Raw genomic sequence first — 12,991 nt, 5'->3', positions numbered from 1 at the left:
AAAAATATGAAAACTATTAATACCACAATACTTCTAATTGGAAACTATTTCAATTAATATGGATTATTATAAATATTTAAAACTTCAGTAGGGGGAAAAAAATCACAAAAATCACATTTTACCGCAGGGGACGCCGAAGGCCCGCCAGCTTCCGCCGCACTTTTCTGGTCAGGTGATTCGTCACGGCATCGTCGGGGACGCGGCGGTGAGAGGGTTAAGTTGTGCACGCCATGATTGCGGAAGGCTTAATTACACTGCTAATTACATTGTTATATATGCAACGGTAGAAGGGATTCGAATGGACCACAGGTGGGGTATCTGCCAGTGGTGATTCTGCCATCTGGTGTGTGTGTGTGTGTGTGTGCGTGCGTGTGTGTGTGTGTGTGTGGTACCGGAGCAGGAGGAAGAGCATAAGAACCCCAAGGTCTCCTTTAAGCACTTTAAGGTTGAGCAATGACATAACAAAGTACACCTGCAATATATCACAGTCAGCGCACACACACACACACACACACACACACACAAATAAACAGATGTAAACCAGAGCAGGTGTTTTCCACCATGACCTCTGTTTTTAATTGAATCCATCTCTCGCCATCAGTGAATGTTCCCTCTTATCGAACCTCTGCGATCTTCTCTCGGAGACGTTCTCGACCGTATCTTCCTCCGGGCCATCAGGCAAATACTTCCTGTATTTGGGCAACTACTTCCTGTTTCCCCTTCCACGCCGCACTTGCTTGCTCTCCTAGCTTTTTTTTTTTTTTTTTACAGATATTTCATGCGTTTATACGCCTCACTTCCCTCCAGGTGGATCGTTTCCTCAGGGTGAAAGGTTTCCTCCTCTTTTATTCCCAAATCCTGGTTTGTGACTTCACTGACCAATCAGTGGACAGTTCCCGATTTCAGTTCCTGGCTCGCAGGAAGTTGAAAAAAAAACAAAAAAAAAAAAACACAAGAAATATATCCTCAGATTACGGGATTAAATCCAAATGATCCCTTTTGGATTTTATGTTACGCCATGGAGCCTCCCAGCAAAGTGAAACCAATAAAATCACTCAAACTATTTGACCTCAAATTTCAATATATTATAAAAAACAAAACAAAACCAAAAAAAAAATTAAATTAAAAACAACCCGCTTTCGCCACACCTCGGGGTAATCAGGCCATTTTTATCTCGATTTTCCCATCAGTCGTGCGTGTATGTGTGTGTGTGTGTGTGTGTTTCTGTATCCAGCCATCTTGTCAGCTGTTTCGCTCGGTTGGGTTGATAGCGTTTGGGTCGCCCGGGGAGGGGGATTGGAACACGGGCTTCTCTCTTTCTCCACCCTGGTCTCCAGGTAACCTCTCGCCGTCTCCACCGTCTTTCCTGTGTCGCCTCAAACTCAATCCGACAGCCGTCATCTTCCTCCGCGATTTCAGCTCGGTGTTTCCAATCCGGCTGCCCGACCCAAACTCGGATGTCTCCTGGCCGAGGCTGATTAACTCCCTGTTAGAAAGGAGCGGGGGGGGGGTTACGGAGGTGTGTGTGTGTGTTTGTCTGGAGCGAAGTGCTGCCGCGAGGAGCCGGAGGGGCTGTTTCTGGAACGGTGACTTCCTGGAGATTACTGACCAGAACTCCGACCGGCAGGCGACAGATTGCCGGGGCCTCGGAGGGTCTGAGCCGGCGGGGGTGGACTTGATGGCGGCGTCGGGGGGGGAAAGGACAATATCATGTTCTTCTTCTTCTCCTTAACAACCCATTATTTGTTGGGAATAAATAGGAACGGCTCATTATTGACGGCTCGCCTTGCAGTTTCAACTTATTCATTCGTTATCTACAACGCTAATCCCGGGCGGGGCTGGAGCCGATCCCGTCATTGGCCGAGAGGTGCTTTTAAAATAAAAAAAAAAATTTAAAAAATTGAACATTCTTTTGTCACAGCTGCGCTACAATAATAATAATATCAATGAATATTGTAGTTTTTTAGTCAGGGAAAACACCTAAACGTCCGTTTAATAACCAATAGCTGTTGTTGGCCAAAACAACTAACTGTTCCTGCTTAATTCCAAGTAAAAAAAACAAAAGAAACAGAATTCCTTGCACCCTAAACCGCACCCACAAAATTCCCAGCAACCCCAAAAATCACACATAAACAAGCATCAACATAAACCCCAACATTTGTGACTCACTACAAAATGAATACAACAACAACAATAATAATAATAATAATAATAATAATAATAATTTAATTAGTAATCCCTTTAGGGAAATTCACTCTCCACAATTAACCCACCCTGGATAAGTCATGAGCATTAGGCTGCCGTCCACTACCAGCAGGGGCGGGCAAACTACGGCCCGCGGGCCACATCCGGCCCGTTGGTGGTTTTTATCCGGCCCGCCAAAGATTGGTACATGATTGGAAGATTGGATTGGTGAATGTGGGAGCTCAAATAGGACATTATTTCATTTTTGGAGCTACTTGAGAACACTTTTCCTGAGCTGAATGACACAGGTTGGCTTTGTGATTTAGCTTTAGCTTTAGCTTTTACTGTGGACACACTGACACACATGAATGAGCCGGACCTGAGGCTACAAGGGAAAAATCGGTTTGTGCATAAAATGCAAGCGAACGTCAGAACCTTCAAGTTGGTTTTATTTTCAAAGCAAATGTCAGATGAGTCTTAAAGGTACTGTTAACAAATGTGTTTTTTTCAAATTTTAAAACTGCTCTACCTACTGCGCCATGCTGCCCCCTTATTTATATATATATATATATATATATTTTTTAATATAAATATAAATAGAAGAGACAATTAAAAGATAGCAAAATATATCCATAAAAAATAGATAGCAAAATGAACAACAGCAAGGATAAAAATAGATAACAAAATGAATAACACGAGGATCTAATTTAAAGCAGAATTACAACAAAAAAGGATAGAAATTGAAATAAAACATCCATCCTTCCATTTTGCATCCTTGCTTTGTCCAGCTGATCACTATCTTCGTCTTCTTCCTGCGCACTGAAACCGTTTGAGTTGAACAACGTCAGAATTTCATTGGTAAGATGCAACAAAGCTAAATATTTTGGCGGCGTGAAGCTTGTTTGACCCCCCAAAAATCCGTAAATTAGCCGCATCATTGTATAAGCCGCAGTGTTTGAAGCATGTGAAAAAAGTTGCGGCTTATAGTCCGGAAATTATGGTAGCCATACAACTATTCACCCTCGGTCGTCTCGGCGACACCTTCTTTGTTTACATCGGCTGCCGAGCGTCATCGATCGACTCCGTCCTCGGGGGAAATCGAGAATCATCCATGTGTTCCTCCATTCTTCCTCTACGCTTTTTAAAACTTAACCAGTCTTCACTCCACACCCCAAGCGCAAAAAAAAAAAAAAAATTAAATTAAATTGCGGTTTATAAATGTTGAAAAAAAACAGATCCGTCAGATTTCTCCATCTTGGATTATCCATTGATTAAGCTGCACCTAATTAAGGTCTCTTTTAAACGGATCAATGTGGTCATTCGGCGATTCACCAGGCCCGGTCAGACGTCTCTGCTGAGGCCTGACAGTGATTATGAGGAGTGTGTGTGTGTGTGTGTGTGTGTGTGTGTGTGTATGTGTGTGTCACAGCGGGACTCGGGGGTCCGTTGGTCTATCCATCACTCCTGTCAGTGGCCAAAGTGCCCCTTCGTTACCGCGGAGACATCTGCAGAAAATACGCCATGAAATTGCACGGCTCATCCGCCATCTGCCCTCGCCCTCCTCTGCCCGCATGCAGTCCGCGAGGGCGGCGTGTCAGCGGGATGGCGGAGCGCGGCACGCCACCCCCTCGCTTCCTCATCCCTATTTTCCTTATCTGTGCTGAACAACAACCCCGGCTTTGTATGTCTGGAGATACCGGCATCTGTGGCTTTTGAGACGAACTGTTCATTTCTAACAACTCGTGATTCGACTCGGTAATGAACCGTTGATTTTATTGTAATGTAGACTCTTGGAATTCACATTGCGCCGGAGATGACGGTTCACATCCTGGCATCCGGAGAGCTTCTTGCGGTGGCAGCTTAACCTTTTCTTGGTTGCATCGGTTTTGTCTCGACTTGATTTTTTTACGACTCGGACGGTTGAAACACCGCATGCAGACGATATGCAGACAAAGCATCCGATGCTGTACTTGTCCTGCAGGCAACCAGGAACTTTCTGCAGCAGGAGATCAGGCAACGGTGCCATCTGCAAGCTGACTGCTGGATATCACACACACACACACACACACACACACACACACACTTCACATGGAGGTCACTTTGCACCTCCTGCTCACTGTTGGACGAAACGATTGTTTTTTTTCTGCTAAAATCCATTTCTTTTATGGCAGCTAGCATTTATTAGCATGTGTTCATATCCATTGCTTAGATGGTTTCTATGGGAGTGCTGATTGGTCCATAGGTTTTGCTGCAAGCTGTACCACCGCGGCTAACAGCAGCTATGTGGCTAATAGCTATTTTACTCTGGTTTGACGTCTTCTCTCGCGGTATTTCTGCCTGAAAAAAGCAGACGGTGCCAGCAGCAAATCACAACTCCGACTCAAAATTTATGGATTTTCATATTTTCTCAATCAGGCCTCTCGCTGGTCTTCCCCCCGTGTAGCCCGATCCGTCCTACGTCCCGGAGATGCACCCGTCCACCCTTCGTCTTTGTCTTGGCTCCTGTCACGGCGCGACCGCAAATAATAGATATCCCTAATAGAGCGAAATAAATGAATAACGTGACCCGGCAAATGAATTTAGCACATTTTGGGGTCTGAGAGGCGGCGCTGGCCAGAAAAAAAAAAAGGGAGAAAAAAAAAACCCAAGGCCAGAGACTACGAGTCCACGCCGTGCAATCCTCCCAACCAGCGAAAGGAGGGGAAGGAGACACGAGATAAAGAAGAAACAGCTGTCGAGGATTTTTCCTACCTGCCTGGGAGAGAAGCCACCGTACACCTCTATGTGTGTGTGTGAGAAATAAAACAATCCTCCCCTTATGTCAAATCAAATCGGAACATTCCTGCCATTTCACACACACACACACCCCCCCCCCCCCGAACCCATATTACCGGGGAGGCTCGGGAAAAGCAATCTCCTGCTGCTGCAGGCGGAGTCCAGGGTGAGAGCGGCGGCGGCGTGATCTCCGATCCGTCCCCCGAAACCTGGCTCCGACGAATCCCCGCCGTGCTCGAACCCCCCCCCCCCCCCCCGACCCCATATCTCCATGTTATGAGAACACTCGCGCTTACACTTAACAAGATTAGGCGTTTTTATTATTCCTCCTTAAATACTCTGCATGTCGTAGGGACCCTCGGGGGTGGGGTGGGGGGTCTACCCCACTCAGGTGTCTCGCCTCTGGTGGAGAGCTGTGCGGGTTTGTAACAGGATCTCGAACCTCCAGCCAAGCAAAACAGGAGAGGGAACCCTGAGACGGATTCACTGTCCGAGCAGATAATTGGAAATCCCACATCTCTGCGGCCGTGTTTGGTATTTTTACCTATCGGGGAGTTCGCCGTGTCGTTTTCAGAGGCCTCGGGATTCATTGCTATTCTTTGATCGTATCGACGGTGTCTGCGTATGTGTGTGTGTGTGTGTGTGTGTGGGGGGGGGGGATCGGATTAACTCTCCAGACCCCGCCCCGACCCCCCCGGAGAAAACATCGGTCTTTATTAAAAAGAACTCCGTGTTTGCAAATTTAAATGAAACCGAGGGGAGGGAAAGGAGCGGCGCTAGCTGTCGGTTCTTGGCGCAAGAAACCGCACTTTGAAAGGATGTCGTTCAACGTGAAACATTAAAATAAATAAATACATCAGTCAGAAAATAGAGTTGAGCGCAGCTTCTCTCTGTACCGTATTTTTTTTTACTTTAAGACTTTTCAGGCTGCTAAAACAAATCATGATATATATATAAATTATATTATTTGGGCTCATTCATTTATTATCTATACTAATTATCCTGCGCTCGGGGTCGTGGGGAGGCGGAGCCGATTCCCTGTCGGAAATGAACCGAGACAAATTGCAATTTCAACTTTTCTTTTTGTGATTAATTCAGCTTTTTTTTCTTTTTTTTTTCTTTATTTTTTCAATTCACCTCACAGTTTCAGTGTGAACCCGACCAGATTATTCTGGGATGGATGAGGTGTTTGGAGACGACGGTGCCTCCCGTATGAAGCCGTCTGAACGTTACTGTAATTGAAAACACCTCTGCTCCGCTCCAATCACACACACACACACACACACATATATACACACACCCTTCACACCCACGGTCCTAAATCTCTGCTTTTAAACTCAACGGCCTGCAGATTTGTCACAGCTGAAGGTGTTTTTTTCCCACACACACGCACACACACACACACACACACACACACTCCCCTTATTGTCAGTGCAGCTGAAGTAACTGTGGTCCACTTGTTGCTACACTACCAGTCTGCACCTGTCAGTCAAACTCCCTGAAGTCCAACCCCCGCCCCTCCGCCGCCAACCTAGACACCCCCCCTTCCCACCCCCCGTCCCTCCTGGGGGGTCGGCCATCTTTACCAAAACCTGCAAAACCTGCAGGGGGGCCCATTAGGCGAGTGTCGGGATCTGGGGATAATGCCTTGCAGAGGAATGCAGGGAAATTTGTTTGTGTGTGTGTGTGTGTGTGTGTGTGTGTGTGTGTGTGTGTGGACAACATGATATTCAATATTACCACACACACGTACAGCCATTTTTCTCCCTTTTATTGTTGTGTGTTTGAGAAGCAGCTTTTATACTCCATTCAAGAACTTCATTGGTGCTTTTGTGTGTGTGTGTGTGTGTGTGTGTGTGTGTGTGCCACCCTTCCTCGTGAGGGTCAACCTCAAGACATGCAAACCGACAGGCCGTCTCATTACGCCGCTTCTCAGGTCAGAGCGGTTTCTGTCCGACCGCAGTGTGGAAACGTGATCAGCGGCAAAGCAAACCGGCTGAAACGCCGGCGGGTTTTTGTTGTTGTTTTCTTTTTCTGCCTTTTAAGCGCAATAACTTCCTGTCTAATGTTTTCCATCTCTCTGCTCATCCTGTCGCCGTGGCGACGATGCCCTCGGGTGATGTTGTTGTCACTTAACATCAGCTCCAGGTGCTCCTGTGCTCTGGGGATACGCTGCCGTCCTCCTACAAAATAAAAGCATTTGGGTGAAAAAGACCCGTCCGCAGAGTCAGACCGCTTTTCAGGATTCACGGGGGTTCCAACTTTGGCTCGTGCACGAGGTTGAGTCCGCTCAGGACTTAGGATTTACATTGAGACCGGAGGCAAAGGTGCAGATGGGTTTCCTCGCTTCCCCCCGTAGGACGATCATCTAACCATCATCATTCCACACGTCGAGCTGCATCACACTCTGGACGGCCAGGGAAGCCGCCAGATTAAATCACTTTATCCCCCGTTGAAGGCGAGCAGGCAGCGGGAGCCTCCGGTGGGGGCGCACAGTGTACCGCACCAAACCAGGAAGGTTTTTATGCTTCATGCGCTGCCGATCAGCTTTCATAGAAATGAATGGAGGCCCCGCATCCCATCCTGATCTGTGTGTGTGTGTGTGTGTGTGTGTGTGTGTGTGTGTGCGCATGCACACCCTTGGTCACTCCCTTGACCTCCTTCCTCCCTACATTTCCTGTTTGCTTCTTCATTGAGCTCTTAAGCAGCATGGAAAAAGGCCTAAATAAGTGAATAAATAGAGAACTCTATGTGAGTGTGCGAGAGAGAGTGTTAGTGCAAGTGTATGTATGTATATTTGTGTAAAAATGTATGTAAACTATGTGTGTGTGTGTGTGTGTGTGTGTGTATGTATGTATGTATGTATACATATATATATGTACATGTTTATATTTACATGTTTATATGGGTACGTTTGTATAGCTATTTTGTATACACACACACACATATATATATCTATACATATGTGTGTGTGTGTATGTGTGTGTGTCTGTGTGTGTGTGTGTGTGTGTATCTGTACAAATGGGTGTACATGTCTATGTAGGTATGTTTGCATATCTATTTTGTATACACACACACACAGACACACATATATATATATATAGATATAAAGTATATAATATATAAATATAATAATGATAACAATAATAATAATATTTATATATGTCATGTTGTATATATATATATGTATATATATATACACAGTATGTCTGTGTGTGTATACAAAATATTTTTGGGGGAAGTAATGTTTATATACTATATATACTATCTTTATATACTAATGTTTTTATAGTTTGAGAATATCTAGTAGCCCACGCTATTGATAAAATGATTGTTATTGTCATAGCACTGCATTTTGTACTGAAGTGTGTGTTTTTGGACTAAAATCATCAGGTGAAAATCTCACTCCACTGCTAAAAACTGTTAAAAGTACCAATTGACCTGATTTATCTATACAATGTACTCCTATACATCTGTTCAAAATTGCTATTACATTATTAAAATCTCCCTCCCGTTTTTTGCAAATGGAAATCTAATCATTTCATATTTTATGAATCCTTGCGGTTACCTGAGGTGATCGGCGGTGATTGGACGGCGCGGCGTGAAAACATCTTTCGCCCCGAAGACTTTAGCGATTCGTTCGCGTCGGCTAATGAACTCCTCTCATGCCTAATCAGAGATCCTAACTCCAGGGGGCCAATCAGCATCGCCACTTAAGTAAACATTTCGCCGCCGTCTGAAAAACCCGATATTCAGCACATTACCTGATTAAGGGGTTCGGCTTTTGGGGAATTTCGCCGGTGAATTTAATCACGACGGAGGGCCCGGGGGGGGTCACGCAGGGGAAGTCTCGGTCCGGATGTGCTGACTGTGAAATTATTACACCTACTGGAGGTGCTTTAAGTGCAGAGAAGGAGCGTGCACGTGCTGTGGGCTTCCCCTCCGCACGTCACGTTTGATTTTCTAGCTCGCCGCGGCATGCCGATTTATTCGGGAAGTGTCCAGGAGGTGCGATGAGGGTCACGGACGCCTCAAACGCGACACCGCGACGAAAAGGAAGACGTTCCCGCTGCTTCGGTGATCCACATGGCTTGAATGATAACCATGGATTATCAGACGGGTTGAAGTGTTTCTATTTCCTTCCCGCGTGAAGAACCGTATTTATTTATACCAAACTGCTTACGCTCCGGGCGGCGCGGCGGTTAGCGCTTCCTCCACCCGGCGAGAACGTCCCTGCATCGACTCTGACTTTTCCGTGTGGAGTTTGCACGCTCTCCTCGTGTCTGCGTGGGTTTCCACCGGGTTCTCCGGTTTCCACCCACAGTCCAAAAATATGCAGTCGATTCACCAGAGACTGTAAATTGCCCACACGTGTGAATGAGAGTGAACGGTCGTGCGATCCATTTGCGGCCGTGTTATGGATAGCGGCTGGTTCGGGGTGTGAAGTGTGTGGCGCAGCGGGCCAGAAGAGCTCGGGCCTCTTCTTCGGGGTCCGTTTCTTGCTCGTTCTGTACATTTTGTCACAAGAAAACAGCTGACCGGTGACCACAAACGCTTTTAAAAATGTCGCTTCGCGAGGATTATCTGTTAATGGGTGTGGTTAAGGGCTCCACCAATCACAGAACAGTTATGGAAATAATAACCAGGTGCTATCAGGTGCGTTTAGGCTGTTAGCTGTTAGCTAAAACCTCTGTGGCCGGAAGAGCTCGGACCTTTTCATTGGTTCTGTCCGGTTCCTCGTTAGAAAACAGCTACTATAGTTCTTGAAAATGGCGTCCCGCAGTCTGCGAGATGAATCTGGAAGTGAGCGTTGCTGAGGAGTTCCACCAATCGCCTACGTCATGAGTAGAACCGTAGAAAGACCCTGCTTCTGCGTTGGCGCTAAAATGGTTCCAGGAGTTGAGGTTCACGCTTCCTGGCTCCTCTGCTGTCTAAATGCACAAAGAATCGGTTTACTTCCCAAAAAGGTTCCAGAAGCTGCAAAAAGTCCCTCCGGTGAAAAAGATTGTCCATCTAAACCGAGCTGATGAAAACTGTGTCTGTCAGCGTTCAGCTAGCCGCACTCTGGCGAGAGTTAGCCAACAAATCCCCTCCCGTTTTGCTAATATCCGCCGCGTGTTGCGCACCGACCCTGACCGCCGGGGGTAGAGATAATGTTGGAGAGGAAGGGGCGGCGGCCTGAAGGTCTCTGGCTTGGCGCCGAAGGCCCTCGCGGCGATGCCCGCCCTGTCGGCCTTGGTTTGGGCTGCGTATCGGGGAGATAAGCCCCGGGAGGCAGGTTACCCCCCCCTTTCCCTCAGGGCCGGAGGGCTCCAGAGCTCCCTGGGAAGATGGCATAGGGAGGTAGGGGGTTTTATCAGCCCGATAAGCCCACGCAGGAAGCTCCCGGTCCTGGAACAGACCGAGCAGAAATGCGGCGAGGGGAAAAGGGGGGTCTGGTTTCAGGCATTTTCCAATGGGAGGAACTTTTCTCATGGTTCTCAGGAAGTGGAGCCCGAACAACGGCGGGGTTTACGAGTTTGATACCAAAACCAGAAGATATAATTCCGATGCCGACAAAAGCCCGAGATTCCGAACCGTCACGATGATTGAAGTCACTTGTAAAACTAATAACACGACGGTTCTACGGAGCCAGCGAGGGCGCGTTCACGCCGGCCGCAAACATCCACCGCGGCTCTTTCCGTTATTTAAAAACAACGCGGTTTGGATTAGAACATTTGCGATTGTAACCGCTCCATTTTTTTGGGACAAAAACGGCAAAAAAAAAATCGGCGCGACCTCTGACCCCAACTTGAGTGCGGGAACCCCACAAAAGTAGATGTCGCCTGCGCTTGTAAAAAAAAAAAAAAGTCTGTAAATGCGCTTCCTGTTTCTTCGAGTCGGAGGTGCGGTTCTACGTCACGGTGGCGAAAAACCCCAATCGTCGTTCCCGCGGACTCTCGGAGAGCTCGTGCAGAAACCCCGACCCTGTCCGCCGTCTTGGCCGCCACGGGAGCAAATGTGTCTATTATGATTTTTGAGGTTCCTGCGCCCGGCGCTGCCAAACCCACAGACATTAGAGGATTTTTCTCAATGTGATTGATACTGATTTGTTCCACAGTTGTCCCGGACGTGTTCCAATGGCGGTAATTTCCTCCCCTACGCGCATGCACGTAGACACGCACGCGGCTGATAAGGGAAAGTCGCTTTTCGCCGCCGCGGATCGGCGTTTAATCTCGTGATTGACGTCCGCGACAAGGAAACAGAAGCGGCCAAACCAGAATAAGTTTCGTCGTGTTGCCACGGTGACGAAAGGGCCGTCCAGATTGTATCGTATTTTAATTTCCTCATTCGGTTCTTCGGTGTCACATGACAGATGAAGGCACAGGCTCGCCAGCCCATAATCAAAGTGAGGGTATTATTTAGTCTCATGTTTCTTTGGATCACGTCTTGTAAATTCCTTGATCGCAGAGCAGGGTTTGCAGGGTTTGCAGACGCCCGACAACGCCCAGACGTGTGAATGATCCGCGGTATGATCCATTTGTGGCCGTGTTGTTGACTAGCAGCTGGTTTGGGATGCGAAGAGTTTGGCATAGCAGGCCAGAAGAGCTCGGGCCACTTGTCGGAATGGTTACCGTGGGCTATCGGACGGATTTAGGGGTTTTTATTTCTTCCCTACATCACATGAGTTCCTGTGGAACTGTATAAAAACCCTGGATATTTCTACATGTCACGTAAATGGGAGTGAATGCTTATGTCTATCTGACCCTATGAGCGAGAGGGTGACTTGTATGCCTCGAGTTGTGCCCCTGTGATTGACAAGCCCTTGGTCCAATGCTTGCTTGGATAGGCTCCTTATCCTGAGTGCAGAATAAGCAGTATGGTTGATGTACGGATGCGTGACTGCCGAGACTTAACTAAAAACTGTTTTTCAAAACACACCTTCAATAGTCGCGTCCCCACATCGGAGTCAAGTGGAGCTCCCAGAGCTGCCATCCGACCCGTGTTTCCCTTCGCGGGTCTGCGGTTTGACACCGGCAGGGGCAGAAACAAAGCTGCCGACCTCAAAAAAAAAAAAAAAAGAAAATAAGACCCACCGGCTTGTAATCTTTGAATCGGTGTTGAGAGACATTCTCTCCTGCTCCCTTCATCCTGGGGGGGGCTGGAGGTCGGGGGTATCTGAGCATCTCCTCCGTGTTTGGGTTTGTTTCTGCAGGAGGCGTCCCCGGGAGCTCTGAGGACCGCCGTGGGGTTACGGTCCCTGCAGACATTTCCAAAATGTTTAACCCCCCCCCCCCAAAAAAAAATAAGGGGGTGGGGTTTCATTGCAGAGACAGTGAGCGAGATGTGTGTGCATATATATGTGTGTGTGTGTCTAAAGTATTCGCTCACCAAAATAATCGTAATCAGGTTTTCCAATCACTTCCATGGCCACAGGTGTATAAAATCAAGCACCATGCAGACCGTTTTTAAAAACATTTGTGAAAGAATGGCTCACTCTCAGTGAATTCCAGCGTGGAACTGCGATAGGATCACATTTGTACAACAAATCTAGTCGCGACATTTCCTCGCTTTGAAATATTCCACAGTCGAGTTGTTGTCAGTTGTTTTATAAGAACATGGAAGCGTTTGGGAACGACAGCGAGACGAAGTGGTAGGCCAGTGACGGAGCGGGTCAGCGGATGCCGAGGCGGATAGTGCCAAAAGGTCACGACCTTCTGCAGTCAAGCGATACAGACGTCCAAACTTCATGTGGCCTTCGAGAACGGCGCAGGCTTCCATGGCCGAGCAGCTGCATCCGAGCCACACGACAACAAGCGCGATGCAAAGCGTCTTTTCTGGAGTGACCGATCGCGCTTCTCCATCTGGCACTCTGATGGACGAGTCTGGCTTTGGTGGTTGGCAGGAGAACGATACTTGTATGACCGCATTGCGCCAAGTGTGAAGTTTGGTGGAGGAGGGATGATGGTGTAAGGATTTTTTTGGCCCCTTACTTCCAGGGAAAGGAAATCTGAAAGCCTCAGCATACCAAGACATTTTGGACAATTCCATA

This window comes from Fistularia commersonii, chromosome 32 (genome assembly GCF_037954325.1).
Source record: "Fistularia commersonii isolate RoL2024-O1a breed Wild chromosome 32, RoL_Fcom_v1.0, whole genome shotgun sequence".
Classification (NCBI taxonomy): domain Eukaryota; kingdom Metazoa; phylum Chordata; class Actinopteri; order Syngnathiformes; family Fistulariidae; genus Fistularia; species Fistularia commersonii.
Note: the sequence above shows the minus strand (reverse complement) of the source record.